Here is an 18,325-nt window from a genome sequence, read left to right as displayed (position 1 = left end):
ATTCATCCTACCGGTTACAATAACAATATTACAACAGTATCATTACCAGTTAATTGACATCAATGACAACATAACATATCATTAATGCAATCTTCATGCAAATGCCAACAGGAACAACCAAAAGGTTTTTTTCTATGTGATTTTGAAAGCTTTGTGTGCTGGTTGAAGAAAGCACTGTATGGTTTGAAGGAGGCTCCAAGAGCATGGTAGTCAAGGTTAGATAAGTATCTAAAGGATAAAGGGTTCATAAAAGGAAGTGCAGATAGCAATTTGTATGTTAAAGTAGAAGGAAGCCACATGATTATTGTGGTTGTGTATGTGGATGACATAATTTTTGGAGGTAACAAGGACACCTTATGCAAGGAGTTTGTTGAATAGATGAAATTAAAATTTGAGATGTCCATGCTTGGAGAGTTGTCCTACTTTCTTGGTTTACAAATTTCACAACAAGAACAAGATAAAGGGATATTTATCTCTCAAGCCAAGTATGTCAAAGATATGTTGAAGAAGTTTCAAATGGAAGATAAAAAAACTAGTAAGTACTCCCATGGTGGCCGGATGCAAGATGAGCAAGGATGATGAATCACTGGTAGCAGATCAAACATTGTATAAATCCATGATTGAGAGTTTGTTATATCTTACTGCTTCTAGACCAGATATAGTGCAGGTAGTATGCATGGTGGCTAGATTTCAAGTTGCACCCCAATAGTCACATGTAAATGCAGTCATGAGGATATTCTGGTATATACAAGGGACACTTGATTATGGACTATGGTATCCCAAGCAAGGGGATTTTATCTTGCATGCCTACACTGATGCTGATTGGGTCAACTGCATTGATGATCGGAAGAGCACAAGTGGTGGTGCATTCTTCCGAGGTAACTGGTTGGTCTCATGGCACAACAAGAAGAAAGATTCAACTTCTCTATCTACTCCCGAGGTAGAATATATTGTTGTTGTTGGGTAAAAGCACAAAACTATGTCACGTTTCAGGCCAAGATATTAGCAAAAGTGAATTTAATTAGTTCTAACTAAAAATTAATTTTAGTCAAATATATCGTCTATATAGATTCCTTATAGCTAAGTTATATATGGGCCACAACTTTTTCAATTGGAAGTGTCTACCAAATGTATATTTTATACCCATTTTGGTATAAATACCAAAAAAATTAAAATTTAAAAAACTCGACATTTCAACAACTCCTACTCTTATAAATAAATAAAAAATTGAAATGTCAAAAATACCCTTTTATAGATCTATAAGTGAATTTTCCAAAATATACATCTTTTAATATTTTAATTAGTTTTTATATTTAATAGTTATTTGTTATTAAAAGTAGGCCATCAACACCAAAATATAAGATTGATTATCTTGACAAGGAAAAAGACTAAAATTTATTTAAATTTTTTGAAAAAATATGTAGTAGAGAAAAGAATCTATGTCAAGATGATATAATTCTTTTCTAATTTAGATAAATAATTAAGAAAAAAGGTTGTGGGAATTGGAAAGAGTTATATTTCAACACACAACTTTTCAAATTTATTGAAAAATATATATTTATAAAAAATAGTAAAAATATATCCATGCACTAAAATTTCAAGTTATCAATATACACAACAAAATTGAAGAAAAAAGGTAAAATTTACTAAACAAAGTGTGGTGGCTTGTGTAACTTATATTTCAACACTTTATCAGTAACTAAATTATAGTGTTTACTTTATAAAAAACTAAATTCAAATAATTTTTTAAATTTTTATTAAAATTAAAAACATAAAATAGACAAAAGAATATAAATTTTATTAGTTTACATCATTTCAAAATTCAAAACATATATTTCACTTTCTAGTGATTTAATTTAAAAATTTGAATCAACATTGACCATTTCCTTTATAAAAGTGTGACACAACTTTGTACTTTTACCTTGCTACATGTTGTTCTCAGGTGCTATGGATGAAGAAAAACCTTAAGGATATTCAGGTAGAGATGTCTGACCCCATTTCCATCTAGTGTGACAATTCCAGTGTAATTAACATATCAAAGAATCAAGTTATGCACTCAAGGACAAATCATATTATCATCAAATATCATTTTTTCAGGGAGAAGGTGGCAGATCAGGAAGTCAAGGTATAGTATGTCCCTATAGGTGAACAAATGGCTGATATATTCAGCAAGCCTCTACCAGTAAGAAAATTTGAGTATCTGAGACACAAGTTAGGAGTGGGTCACCTGCTTCATGCACTTAAATGTGTATGGAGATCTATGGTTCAGGTGGAGTTTATTGCAAAATCTCCTATCTCTTGGACCACATGCTGGACAAAGGAGGAGATCAAGTGATTACACTGCAGTCTCAACATGCTTGATCTTCTGGGTAGTACTCATTGGTCTTCATTTGAAAGTTATTCAATTTTTACTTTAATAAAAATCAATTGGACCACTAGGTGAAAGGAACACTAGACACATGTACCAAAAGAACAAAATGTAGAAGAAGGGAATTGTTGTAGAAATACCCAAGAGAATTTCATGATTATGGGAATCTACTTTCCAAATTGGTAGAACTCATAGTACAATTACATTTGATTATCATGAACAAGTGATGTCAGTTGATGTCTATGTCCACCATTTTATATGTTGCTGGTTGAGTGGATAATGGTGAAAGGGGGACAACACACAGTATAATCGATGGAGAATGAATTAGATGGAGGGATGCCTCGACTCTTTGTCATTGTTGTCAAAGGAGAAGAATGGTATAATGGGTTGGTTGAAAGAACAAAGTGTGTTGACATTAATGGCAAAGGGGGGGATTGTTGGTATTGTATTTTCATTGATGTCAACCAATATGGGATGATAACCAACAAGTAAGTGTTAGAAACCGGTATGAAATATCAATCAGTAGGCATGTTCTTGGTATGCAGATGCAATAAAGAGATCCACCGTGAGAATGTATGAACATGAAGAAAACAAACCAATAAAGTGAATGTTTGCTAGATCACATGAAGTATGAACACAACACCATAAGCATTCCAAGTCAATATGATCTACTAGTTGGGTGTATGAACTGGTAAAACATCGGTTGTGTCTTGGTCTATGAATGTGTTAGGGTTCCCATAGATACTGAGAGGGGGGGGTGAATCAGTGTCTGACCGGTAATGAAATTTTCTTAAAACTGAATATGCAGAACATAAAGTAATAGTATACCGGTATGCAAGAATTAATGCAAATAATAGAATCAAAAACATCCACATGAAAAGAACACCATAACACAAGATGTTTAACGAGCAAACCCGGTGTGGGAAAAACCTCGGTGGGATTTGTGACCCACAATATTCACTTACTGGCCAATAAGAGAATATTACTTACAATAGGGGCCTGCACATGCAGGAAGGCCAACTACCTAGAGCTCACTGCTCAATAAGAAGTCACACTGACTTACAATGAGGATTTACATAAATCCAATATTTTGTACTACTTTACAATAGTATCTTCAATGCCAGATTCAGTACCGGTTCTTGCTCCATTCTTTACATACCCTTGACCTACAATTCACACATTAGGTCTGCCTTATAATTTATATATGCTTCCTATCTATATACTACAAATGTCTACAATGATCTCTTTTATATACAAGAGTCATTTTACAATTTGCCAAGTCGGCTTACAATAATAAACAAAATATCACATATCAAAAATCTTGTCGGCCTCTATGTGGGTATACATATTTCCTTTTGTGCCGATATTGGTGTAGATTGATCTTGCTGATGCCGGTGCACTATTTTGTTTGAGTAATGCTTTGCCGGTATAATGTCTTGCCGGTGCCATAGGATTGCAAGGTTGCCTGAGTAATGCTTTGCCGATATAATGTCTTGCCAGTGCCATAGGATTGCAAGGTTGCGTGAGTAATGCTTTGCGGTATAATGTCTTGTCAGTGCCATAGGATTGCAAGGTTGCCATCAATGACAAAACCTTGAATCACACACAATGTCTCATTGGAGTGTCCATATGCCAACAATCTCCCCCTTTGGCATTGATGGCAACACTCATGAGAAATTTTAAAAAGATATCCAAAACTGTTACCAAAAATGTGAGAGCTCCCCTTGAGCATGTGATCCATGTGATTTGAATTTTCTCATCTACTACTCCCCCTTTGGTATCAATGACAAAGGTTAGTAGATTTTGTAGTTGTACCAATTCATAACCTCAACCTTGTAGTTGGGTAGTTATTATCTAAAGAATATCTCCCAAAATTAAGTTTATGCCATCCATAAACTTCTTGCTCTCCTTTATTGCTATCTCAGTTCTGTATACTATGTTTTTCTACCCTATGTTAGTGCCTCTGAGATTTCCTTCCGCAAAGATGCTAAATAGTCCAATCTTGGACTTAGTTTAGATCTCAAGAATTTTGCCTTGTTTATTTTTTTCTCTTTCTCTCTTTCTAATTTGAGCAATTCTTCCTCAAAATTTGTTATCTTTTCCTCAAAAACTGATAATGTATCGGGTGAGTTAACAAAATTATCAGCAAGTTTATTGATCTCTTCCTGTACCTTGCTCATCTTTTTGTCTACATCCATGGTCAAAAAGTTTATCTTACAGGTGTCTTTATATAGAGTTTTCTACTCTTTCAATAAATTGCACAGTTCCGGTAGAAGTGTGTCAAATTCCCTGTTGCACTTCTTTATTCCTTCCTCAAAGAATTTCTGTTTCTCTTTTTCTACATTTTATTTTATAGTTTCTACCTTTGTTTGCTCAAAATTTCCAGAAATATATTTACAAAGTGTATCCAACTGGCCTAAAGAATCTTTGTTGGCTATATTACAATTTGGAGCTATTGATTTGAAAACTAGAATTGAATCATCTATCGCTTTATAAGCTTGTGAGCTATAATCAGTTATTTTCTTGATAGATTCGAGCAATACCTCTGTTACATTTGATGGTGACCCAACAAACTGAGTGCCAGTGGAAGTAACCATGCTAGTATTGACCTCTGGTAGGTCTGTTTGTGTCTCCATCTCTTTAAGCACTGGTTTTCCTACATCATTTCTTATCGGTGGCATCTGTTTTGGAGCCTTTAACTCTGTTGGTTGCTCTGTTTGTGTTCCAGATTCCATCTTTTTCTCTGAATTTTCTATCGGTTGCTCTTTATTTTTTGTTGCTGATTGCTCTTTGTTTTCTGATTTATCTGTAGTATCCTTATCTACCACTATGTTGATTTTCTGAGTATCAACATTCACAGTATATAGGACTTCCGGATTAGGATTATTATCCTCTATGTCCATGCTCTCAGCTGCCAGTTGATCTTTTGCAGTTGTTGTTTTTACCGGTGGAGTATTTAAAGGAGGTGGGGGTAAGTTGTCTCTAATCTTGATACTTGGTGGTCCGCCAACTTTACCTTTCCCTTTGTCCTTTTGATATACCAGAATGGGCTTGGGATTCCTATATTCTTCTTGTTTTTCTTTTTCAACCAAGAATGTATCCCAACCATCTTCTGTTTCCTTTGAAACTTCAGTAACTCTACCTGCCATTAGTGATATTTGCTTGTGTGCAGTGGAAAAAACTGTCTGGTTGGCCTGAGCTATCAGATCATCAATTTCCTTAGGTGAGTTGACCGGGTATACTGCAAGTAATTTTTCTATTTTAATTTTCTTATCCAACTCAACTATTCCTTGCCTTCTGGCCTCAAGTCTTTTATATAATTCATTAGGACTTGCATCAAAAACTTTTTATACATGTCCATGTGTAATATAACACTCTCCTCGACTTGTCCTTTCTCATCATCTGATAGGGTGTCATAGATTTTCCCTATGTTTTCCAATTTACCTTCCTCTATGATCTCATTCAGTAATATGTCAAAAGGGGCCAAGTCAGTGTTTGTCTTCTTCTTCTTTTTGGGGGTCAACTTTTTCTTAGGTGTGGCTTTCCTGACTGGAGATCTCATAGCTTGTTGCTTCTGTCTTGTCCTTCTAGGTGAAGGAGTGGATACCAGTGAGGGGTCTCTTTTCCTAACAACTCTTTTGAAAGTTGCTGGCATATCTCCTTCTGAGGAAGTATCTACTGGTGATAGATGAGTTTCAGGTTGTTGCGCTGCCAACTCATCTTTTGTTATGCCAGTTTTCTTTAGTACATCTTCCTTTATGACTTTTACTTGTCTGGTTCCTTTCCTCACAAATGCCTCTACTTTCTTTACTCTATTTTTAGATTGAATTTGGCTTTCGATGGTCTTAGCACTACCAAATACTTCTTCCTTTGGTTCATTGGGGGCTTCTAGAAGTGCTTTGGCATAAGTTTCCACTATGTGGTCATCTATTTCATACCCCATCTCTGTAACCCAAATTGTTCTTGGGATGACTGCTTCCATCCAGATCTCATCCTTTTTTATTACAAAACATATATTATCCTTGTATTTATTGACAATTTCTTGTGATAGTCTAATTCTTTTATTCATTCTGACCTTTAGTGCTTGAAAATACTCATCGATATTCTTTTCTCTATTTTCACCCATGTTGTTGAATAAGTCAGACAATTGTTTTCCTACCGGTATTTCGAATCCAAAATCCTTATAGCCTATACCAGGAGCTTGTTTGGTTATATGTAGCATTAAGCATACAAGCAAATTTCCAAATCTAAAGGTTCCTTTCTTATCCTTCTTGATTTTTGCTAAATTGTCAATTAATTCATCTTTTAACCATTCACAGATATCAATTTTCACATTGTCCTTAACCATGTCATAAGCACTCTTTATGCATAAACTGGAAATAGAGTTAATCCTATTAGCATGAGTTGCTTTGTAACCTAGAATCATGCTAACAAATCTAACATTTGTATCGGTCACATCATTAACCCTCAGTGATCTCTTATCGGATGTTGCACCAGTTAAGTTTTTTACCAAGTCATTGGAGACCTTCTTGGTTTTGTCGGGTCTGGTACCGGTGGAGGGTAACCCTGTCACTACTTTCATAGCTACCTTTGTAATTTTATGCACTGAGTCAAGCCAAAAGAATGAGCCATGTACCCTGCTAAGAACTATCCTAACCACTTCCTTGGGAAATTTAGGAATGCAGAGGATTTCAGTGAATCCTAGGGTTTCAACAATTTTATGTTCAGGTTTCACATTTCTGGCATTGTCACATATAACAAATTTATACGTGTTTTAAATTTCTTCATCACCTAATTCCTCTATGTTGCAATGAATATACATTCTAGGGTCTTCTGCATAAACAACACCCTTTGGAATTTGGGAAAAAGCACCTATGTTGTCATCTTTCTTAGCTACCTCGGGAACTAGCTGAAACATGGGCCTAGGTCATTTTATAACCTCGACTACTGTAGGGTTTGCTATGAATTCAGGTGTAGAGGAGGATGCCATGATGATAAATACCTTTTTCTGCCTTTGGATGGATTGATTGCTAAAGTGGTTTGCCTCTTTTCTCGGAATGCCTTAGCTCAGAAATCTTCGTGCTCTCTGAAAGTTTGAATTCACGGTGAAATGAAATGGAGCCAAAAACCTTATTTTATAGAGTCTTTTCTGCTACCTACCACATTAATTTCTTGTCGGCAATGTATTAGCTTAACTTTATATGCCGGTAATGAAGGATTTTCAACTTCTTTTCTCTAACCGAGAGAATAATAGCACGTGTTATTTGATTGCCAAACCCTCAAGATAATTTTCTTCAATTTGATGAAGAACATCCTGCCGGTGGAGCATTACTCTATCCTGCCAGTGGAGCATCATATTGTCCTACTGATGAAGCATTTGTTGGTTCTACCGATGGAGGAGTAACCCCAATATTTAGATCACCTTTTCTAATCCATTTCTTTGAAAATTCTTGCTTAACCTCTTCAACCTTTTCTTTACCTTTCAAGCTAGTACTTTTGTTATCTACCGGTGTACCTTTACTTCTACAAGATTTAGCAATATGACCAATCTTGTTACATGCATAACAAGTTACATTATTTTTTTAAATAGCTTTCTCATAACCTATGCCGGTTTGTGTTCTGCATTTATTTGATAAATGACCAAATCTTCCACAAATATAACATCTTACATTCATTCTGCAATTTTCAGAGTTATGACCAATTTTGTTGCATTTGGTGCATTGACCGGTGGGAGGATTGATGTTCTGATAATTCCTAGATCTACATTCATTTTCCCTATGACCATATTTATTACAGTTAAAGCATTTCCCATTGAATTTGTAAGTATTAGAAGGTCTTACTGGTTTGCTATGATCCTGGGTATTTGTAGTACCAGAGCTTTCTCCAACTTCAAATCCAATTCCAGAAGTGTCACCTTTGGGTTTTTGATTCTTCAATAAGGTACCAAGTTCTTCTGAGCTTTTCTTGAATTTTTCTTTGTGTTGATTTGCAGTTTCCAATTCCCTTTCCAAGATCTCTTTTTGTCTCATTAGCTCATTTGAGTCATTCTAAGTGTGCATCAGATCTGTCTTCAACATGTCATTTTCATAGCTAAGTCTTGTGTTCTCATTTGCTGCATCACTTAGTCTTTTGGTCAATTCTTTTTCATTCTTCTTTCTATCCTCAATCTCTTTGCAAAATCTCATAGTCATATCCTGCATTTCATTTTTTGTTGTCATGATCTCTTGTTTCAATTTACTTATCATATCATTTAGTGATTCCTTTTCATCATTCTCATTTTGAAATTTTTCACAAAGTTCTCTTCTCTTGTTTCTTGTAACAGTAAGATTTTCTTGAAGTGCCTGAATAATTTCCTGAGCTGCTTTTAAATCATCTTCTAATTTGATATTTTTCAACTTCTCTGCATCATAGTCAGTAAGAGCTCCTTCAAGTTGCTTCATCAGATTTTCCATCTTTACTGGTGTCAAGATCTTCCTCAAGCTATTAGGCTTCTGAAAATAGAGGACCAAGCTCTAATACCAATTGTTAGGGTTCCCACAGATACTGAGAAGGGGGCATGAATCAGTATCTGACCGGTAATGAAATTTTCTTAAAAATGAATATGCAGAACATAAAGTAACAATATACCGGTATGCAAGAATTAATGCAAATAACAGAATCAAAAACATCCACATGAAAAGAACACCATAACACAAGATGTTTAATTAGAAAACCCGGTGTGGGAAAAACCTCGGTGGGATTTGTGACCCACAATATTCACTTACAATAGGGGCCTGCACATGCAGGAAGGCCAACTGCCTAGAGCTCACTGCTCAATAAGAAGTCACACTGACTTACAATGAGGATTTATATAAATCCAATATTCTGTATTGCTTTACAATAGCATCTTCAATGCCAAATTTAGTTCGGTTCTTGCTCTGTTCTTTATATATACCCTTGACCTACAATTCGCACATTAGGTATGCCTTATAATTTATATATGCTTCCTATCTATATACTATAAATGTCTGCAATGATCTCTTTTATATACAAGAGTCATTTTACAATTTTCCAAGTCGGCTTACAATAATAAACAAAATATTACATATCAAAAATCCTATCGGCCTCTGTGCCAGTATACATATTTCCTTCTGTGTCGGTGCCGGTGTAGATTGATCTTGCTGATGCCGGTGCACTGTTTTGTTTGAGTAATGCTTTGCCGGTATAATGTCTTGCCGGTGCCATAGGATTGCAAGGTTGCCTGAGTAATGCTTTGCCAGTATAATGTCTTGCTGGTGCCATAGGATTGCAAGGTTGCCATCAATGACGAAACCTTCAATCACACACAATGTCTCATTGGAGTGTCCATATGCCAACAGAATGAACTCAAACAAACATAGCATAATAGGTTGAGTTGGATGGTGTCTGAGGATGACACATAGATTCCATGTGGCAGGAATGAAGTGGTAGGAAAACTGTCCATTGACATGATACATGATGAGAAGGTTGACTATAAATAAGGAACCAATAAATCACAGGTCAATGATAGAAGAAGTGCGGCTCAAGGCAGATCGAGATGCAGAACCTTTTTTGTGAGATAAATCAAGAAGGTTAATCTGAACTTTTTTCTTGTTGGTGTTTGATCTACCCCATATCATCAATCGAGGAGGGAAGATTTGATTAGATTTGATATAGATTTACTCGATGCAGAAAAACCCTATCATGCCCAGTTGGAATATAGTTTTTGGTAGGAACAATCAAGTATAAATATGCAGATTGAAGACTTAAGTTGATGATGCTTGATGCCGACAAAAATAAAATAACTAAGAGAGTAGAGAGAGATTAGAGAGAAGATCAAAAGCCTCTGAGTGTTGGAGCTATTTGACAGAAAGGTAGAACTGTTATAAGGTTTATCAGAGGTTTTACTAGTAAGGTTAGAGCAACTGACAAGCTACCAAATAGAACAACAATTGTGTAAACTAGCAAGGGGGATTCAGGAAGAAATCTGCAGAAGGGGAAGGAGATAAGAGAATGTATAGATGATGGGTATGCAAGACAAAATCAGGGTAGAAAAGGTATAACCACATAATAGAGAACTGACAAAGAACTAAGAAAGGGAGAACCGGTTGAGAAGAGTTAAACTAGTGAAGTATTTTGATTGCAAGAGTTACAAAGCTCCTTTATAACAATACTACAACTATTGTATTAATCTGATCTATTGTATATCATTGAGTTGGAGCTCAGTGCAAGGGTTGTTTCTCCTTGGATTGGTGCCCTAAAATCAAGGGTTGGTGCCCCTTGGGTTGGTTCCCAAAAATTTGTAATCAGTGTTTATTGTAAGGCTAGATTGGAGCAGTAGTCTCTAGCAACATTTCTCACCGAGGTTTTTCCCACATTGGGTTTTCCTCGTATAATTGTTGTTATTTGTTGAGTATCTTTGTGTGTTTGTATTTTATCACTTTATTAGCTCACCGGTATATCCTCCTTGTGTTTGATTTGCTAACTGGTACAAAGAGTTTGGTTTAAAAGGTTTAGAATATTGGGAACCACTGATTCACCCCATCCTCTTTGTGGTACATTATGTTCAACAAGAAGCTGAACATAACATAAGAGCTAAAGAAGCATTACTAAGTGCCCTAAATAATTTAGAGATGACTATGATGAATAATGATGAAAAACAGATACCCCAACCGGTACTAAGAGGGGGGGTGAATCAGTATAGATAAAAACTCTCTTCAACCATTCTGTCTAGCTAAAGCAATACAACCTTATTATCATCATTACTGAAATTAACCATGGCAATACCGGTTAAACATAGTAAGAAACCAAACACCATAAACTAATAAGTATGGACACTTCAAATATGATCAGTACTCAACTTCAATTTCACCCATAAACATATGCATGTGGTATACTAGAAATACCATAACCCATAAATTCTACATGCAGTCTTTCAACCAAATACTTCATACACATCACATGAAAAATGCATAACACATAACACACAAATTTTTCACGTGGAAATCCAAATGGGAAAAACCACGGTGGGGATGAATACGAACAAGCTTGTTTTGAACTCTTTTGAAGCTCGTCATCTTAGGAGCCTAGTCTAGTTAGAGACTTTACAATAAGGTTCTACTAGGAACTGATCCTATTAGAGATCACCCAGTTAAGGGATGGCTATATAACCTGTTGTAACGTCATAAATTGTACGCACTTGCTAAAGCAGTACAATTTAACACCTAGTTTAGCACCCGCCTTGGTGCAGTTGCACTTTGCATGGCATTTCCCCTTTAGCACTTAATTAATCAAATTAATTAGGTCTAAGGTCCTATTTCATCATTCTCTACATCATAAAGTTGGGCCCTTTCACTAAAGCGCGCCCTTCGCATTTTATTCCTCCAATACATCACTCAATCAAAAACCCTAATTAAGTCCTATTTCGAACTTGGGGGCTTGGTTTTAGGGTCAAAACATCTCGAAATCACCTGTAACTTCAGGATTCTCTCTAAAATCATCATATCCGACGGCCCTGAAAATTTGGTGAAAAGTTGTCGGGACCGTGGCGCCCAGAGTGCACATGGTCCCGGACATTTTTCCCAAAATTTTAGGAGCGCGATCCAATCATAAAATAAAGCTTAACCCCACGAAATTGGCGGGATATTCAATCTCTAGGTCGGCCAAAAGATGAAATTGTGACCTAGGGTTTGATACATAAGAGCTCTCTTTCTTCATTTGAAAGGATCCAAATTTTGTTTTCAGGAACTTCATATGCAGCGAAAGAGCAGATCTTCAAAGACTTCAACATCTTACAACATCCTTCTATCAAGCATCTATCAAATTCATTCATCCACTTAGGGCTTGGAAGACATTGAAGAACAATAGGAGATTACCGACTGAAGATTGGCTTGTACTCCTCCCTTGAGGGTTGGGTATGATTTCATGTTGTTTTCATGTCTTTACATAAGCTTCAATACATCATTTATTCATGCTTTAGATCACTTTGTATCTTGATTTAGAGCATTTACGTTATCATTTACAAGCAATTAGGGTTTACTTTCTAGGTTGCTCTAGTTTGCTTTCTTGCATTTTAGGACCTTGCACACACACTAGGTCTGCACACACAATACATTTTACAAAACAACTTGGCTATTCGTGGAGGTGGAAATCACTGAAGTGGGGGTTTGACTAAGGCAAAACCCTATATAGCCGCCCATACACCCTTTTTCAGATATCATTGCAGGTTTCGGGATTCAGACGACGCCGCGGGATACAGATCCGGAGAGAAAAGGTCGAGACAACACTCTGTATCAAATTGCAGAGCAGAAGATTGGGACAGGGGCGCTGGGCGCCTTGGTCCTGCCAGGACAGGGGCGCTGGGCGCCTTGGTCCCTGGGACAGAGGCGCTGGGTGCCCTGGTCCTCCGGACAGACAGCTTTCAGACAGCTTTCCGATAGTGTTCCAGAGTGCAGAACAACAGTTTTCGGTGCAGTTTTCAGGACAGTGGCGCCCACGCCCCTGTCCTGAACATTTTCAGTCTGATTTTGACTCTGGGTACACATCTGCATTCTTATTTCATCCTTGTATTTACAGTTGTTCATTGTTTAAACTCAATTCTGCAATCTTGTTATTAGTTCATACTTGCATTTTGGGATTAGGGTTTGAACTTGCATTACTTGATCTTACAATTTCAACAAGGGAATAGAAATCCTAATAGATATCCTGTGGCTCTCTCTTTCACAAAAAGAAGTAGCCAATTGTGCAATATCTCTAGGCTCTTTCGTATTTCGTAATGTGTGTCAAAAGGTAGGATTAGGGCATGATTAACCTAGTCTCGCTTTTTCCCCCACACATTTTGGTGAACCCGACGTGAATCTATCATTGCTTCCTCTTGCATTGCATTTGTTAGATCTAGATCTAGATTTAGTGTGTTTTCATTTCATTTTCATTAAAAAGAAAAAGAAAAAAAAAAAAGTGTGTTTCTTTACATTGGGTGTTTAAGTTTTGTGTAATCTTTTCAAAATGTCAGATTTTTATTTGCAAAATGTTCATGCTTTCGATGATTATTATGAGTATAGCCAAGATGAATTAGATGAATCTTTAGATGAGTTTTTAAACCCTAAAGATGCCAAACCTTCATTTTACCAAAAACTCATAAACCTTGTTACTAGGCCATTTCGTTGTGATGAGAAAGATAAGTTGAATGAGTCCTCTCAAGGGTAAATTCCTATCAACTCTTCCACTAAATCTAGTAACATGGTTGTTTTCAATAATCCCCTCTATGAGGAGATGTCTCCTTTTGAATCAAAAGACAAACCTTTTAACCGATATGATCATGCTTTGTTGGATGATGCTCTTGATGACTTTGTGGCTTTATCGAAATCTTTAGACAAAAACACAACTTCTAAATTAGTTAACATGATAAACTTGAATGAGCATAAAAAGCCTCTCTTTGAAGTCCAACGAGCTTATCCTTCTCCCACCTTTCAAGTTTCTAAGTCACCTCTCCTTACTATCCAAGGAGGGTATGATCATGATTCCTTTCGTACTCCAAATAAAGCAATCATCACTGTGCAAGGAGGAAAACCTATAAGTCCTTATAATTATGCCAAGCAAATAACTAGAGAGAGTTATCATGTGGTTGCCCATACTTATCATACCAGAAATAATAGGCAACCTAGTCCTCCTTCTGTTATCCCAGTTTCTCTTCCGAATCCTCAACCAATTCTTCCACAAGCTCCACGTATTTCACAAGTTCTTGGAAAGGAATATGATCTCATAGAACAACTTAAAGCTACCCCTGCTAAGATATCCCTTTGGGATTTGATTCAAACTTCTTCCGTTCATCATGGAATGTTACAAGATGCCTTGAAAGATTTGAATGTTCCTCCACCGAATACATCTAGTAATATAGCATCTTTGGTTAACTCTGTGATGAATCCTAAAGCTCAAATTGTGTTTACCCAAGATGAGTTGCCTACTACTGAAATCCAACATCAATATGATCCCTTGATGATTGTGGTTATCATGAAAGACATGGCTATAAGGTGAACACTAGTAGATAATGGCTCTAGTCTTAATGTGTGTAGCATTAATCTTTTGCATAAGATGAATGTGGATACATCCTTAATTGAACCGGACTCTCATCCTATTCGAGGCTTTGATAATGTGGCTAAAACTTCATTAGGTACTATCACCTTACCCATCATAGTGGGGCCTGTTACTTTGCCTACACCTATCCATGTTATGTCGGGAAATCTAACGTACAACTTGCTACTGGGGAGACCTTGGATTCACAGTATGCAAGCTGTCCCCTCTACATTGCATAGACAAGTTCAATTTATTTATAACAATAAGACATATACCTTGATAGGTGATACTAATTTTCAAGCTTGTTTGCAAACATCCACTTCTAAGGGGGGTTCTTCTAAGCTGTCCTCATCTAGTGATGAATCGTTAAATAAGATACCTATCGATGAATCCTCGCTCTCCGATGATCAAAATTCTTTGGATGAGTCTAGAGCTCTTGGAGAAGATTCTTCTCGACTTGAAACTACACATAAGAAGGATTTTGATCCTGGGAAGATCCTCGAAGACGATGATTGGGGATCCCTTGATTTTAATCCTACCTTTGTGGGTGAATATAAGGTTCCTTCTAGAGAAATTAAAGTTGAAATGAAAGAAGAAACTAAAAATCAATCAACCTTACCTGAATCTATGAGTAATAATTTTGTGGCCGCCTCTCAAACTTCTTCTCCTCACATCTCTAATTATGAAGAGTTTGATTCTTTGTCTTATGAAAAACCACCTTCTCTTCCTGAAATGGCTGATCGTTATGGTCGTGGTTTTCGCATTTTTGCTAAGCATGGGTATCATGGAAGAGGTTGTGGTGCTCATGAACAAGGGATAAGAGTTCCTCTAGAGACTAATTTTCACAATTATGCCTTTGGACTTGGCTTTAATCCCTGCAAACGTACTAAAACTTCTAAAAGACCATGCATTAGTGTTAATGCTATCTCTACATCTTTATCAATACAACATCCTGAGTATATTGATGGGGATCCTTCGTGTGCCTGTGCTTTGGATGTCTTCCCTACTGACGATGCTTTAGCTAAGTTCTTGGGAGCCTATGACACTCTTCCTCGTTATCATCACAATAGGGGACTCCCTTATTGTTTGAACACTGAAGCCTATTTTGGAAAAGAGATTGATAATGACGAGATTGTGAAAGAATTCCCTCAGTTAAAGGATACTCCTCAACAAAGTAATCTTCTCATAAGTGACACCACCGATGTTCAGATGGATCCTTGCAATAAAGAGAAAGTCATTAAAATTGGGAAATGTTTGGATGAAGAGGAACAGAAACAATATGAAGAACTATTACATGAATTCCCTGAGATCTTTGCTTGGGCATATTCTGACATGCCTAGTATAGATCCTAAGATTGTTACTCATAATATTGTCTTAGTTCCTGATGCTAAGCCCGTGAAACAAAAGATTCAAAAAATGAATCCTAAGGTGGCTCTGCTTGTTAAGGCTGAGATTGAAAAATTATTGGAGGCTGGATTTATCCGCCCTATTGACTATTCCCCATGGATTTCAAATATTGTCACTGTGGCTAAACCAGACAACAAAATAAGAATGTGTACTGACTTTCGGGATCTAAATAAGGCTTCTTTGAAAGATGATTTCCCTCTTCTAAACATCGACATGATAGTTGATTCTACGGTAGGACATGCCTTGTTATCCTTCATGGATGGTTTTTCAGGTTACAATCAAATTTTTATTAACCCTCAAGATCAATTCAAAACTGCTTTCACCACTCCTTCGGGTACGTTTTGTTGGATAATGATGCCTTTTGGACTTAAAAACGCCGGTGCAACTTATCAACGAGCGATGACCCTTATCTTTCATGATTATATGCATAAGATTTTAGAGGATTATGTTGATGATATTTTGGCCAAATCCTTTCTTCGCATAGATCATGTTAAAATCCTTCGTCAAATCTTTGAAAGAATTCGTAAATATCACATGCGCTTGAATCCCCGAAAATGTGTTTTTGGTGTGGATAGTGGAAAACTATTAGGGTTCATAGTTTCGCATCATGGGATTGAGGTGGATACTAAGAAAATAGATGCTATTGTCAACATGCCACCTCCTAGAAATGTGTCTCAACTTAAAAGCTTACAAGGAAAGATTCAAGCTATTCGTAGGTTTGTGTCTCAGCTTGCGGATCGAATCTTTCCTTTTACTCAACTTCTTAAAAAGGATATCACCTTTCAATGGAATGAGGATTGTCAGCAAGCATTTGAAGATTTAAAAGTGTATTTGGCTAGTCCTCCTATTCTTCAACCTGCCGAACCTTCTAAACCTTTCCTTCTGTATATAGCTACTTCCTCTCATGCTCTCGCAGCATTGTTGGCACAACATGATAAAGATGGTAAGGAATGTCCGGTTTATTACATAAGTCATACCTTACTCGATTATGAGACCCGATATTCTACGATAGAAAGACAATGCTTGGCCTTGGTATTTGCGACTCAGAAATTGAGACATTATCTTTTAAATTCAGAAGTCCATGTCATGGTAAAGTTTGATCCGTTGAAGCATCTTTTCTCTAAAACTGATTTATCAGGACGTCTTGCTAAGTGGGTTATGATGTTAACCGAATTTGACCTTAAATTTGTTTCACAAAGAGCAATTAAAGGACAAGCGTTGACCGATCACTTAGTTGAGGCCCCTTCACCTTTCTCCTTCCCTAACTCTGAGTCCTTTCCTGACGACTTCATTCTTTCTATAGAGAAAGATGAAACTTGGGAGTTATACTTTGATGGCTCTAAGTGTCGTATGGGATCGGGGGCAGGTGTTGTTCTGATCTCTCCTACAAAGAAACCCATTCCCTTATCCTATCGTCTAAATTTCCTGTGTACCAATAACATTGCTGAGTATGAGGCTCTTATAGCAGGAATAAAAGCAGCCTTAGCTCTGAACATAAAACACATACATATCTATGGAGATTTGCAATTGATTATAAGACAAGTAACAGGAATATATCAAGCAAAACAAGACAAATTATCACAATATAAAGATCTTGCCATCTCTTTATTACATAAATTTGATTCTTATACCATGGAACCTGTTCCTCGAAAAGATAATCGACATGCAGACGCAATGGCATGTGTGGCTTCTCTAGTATCTTTAGAGGACCCTATGGTTGATCTTAAATTTGTTATTCACAACCTTATTTCTCCAGCTATTGTAGACGATTCTAGCTTGGTAACATGTTGTGATTTTATAGACTCAGATGAATGGTACTCGCATATCGTAAGATATTTGACCAATGGTACCTTTCCTGATTCTGCTAATAGAAACACTAGGGCTAGAATTCGTAAGTTGTCTACTAGGTATACCATTCTTTCTAATGTCCTTTACCGAAGGGGTTATGATGGTCTTCTCCTTCATTGTCTTAACAAGTCGAAAATCCCTGTTGCTCTTGAAGAGGCACATTCAGGTGCCTATGGGGGGCATTTTGGGGGCAAATCTTTAGTTCATAGATTGCTTCGTATGGGATACTATTGGCAAACTATGCAAAAGGATTCCTTTTCATTTGTTAAGAAATGTCATCAATGTCAACAACACAATAATCTGATTCATGCTCCTGCCCAAGAACTTCGTTCTCAAGTAGCTTCTTGGCCTTTTTCCGCATGGGGTTTGGATCTTATTGGTAAAATCTCTCCTCCTTCATCTCAAGGACACACCTTCATTATAACCGCAACAGATTACTTTACGAAGTAGGTAGAAGCTATTCCCCTTCGCTCTACCACTGCTGAAGTGATTTGTCAATTTCTTCTAGAAAACATCATTTCTCGATTCGAGATACCTTCTACTATAATCTCAGATAATGGGACATCATTTAAGAACAAGGACGTGAAGAAATTCCTCGAGAAGTATCATATCAAACATCAATTTTCTACACCA

The sequence above is a fragment of the Cryptomeria japonica genome, chromosome 3, assembly GCF_030272615.1.
Source record: "Cryptomeria japonica chromosome 3, Sugi_1.0, whole genome shotgun sequence".
Lineage (NCBI taxonomy): Eukaryota > Viridiplantae > Streptophyta > Pinopsida > Cupressales > Cupressaceae > Cryptomeria > Cryptomeria japonica.
This window is presented reverse-complemented; position numbering follows the sequence as displayed.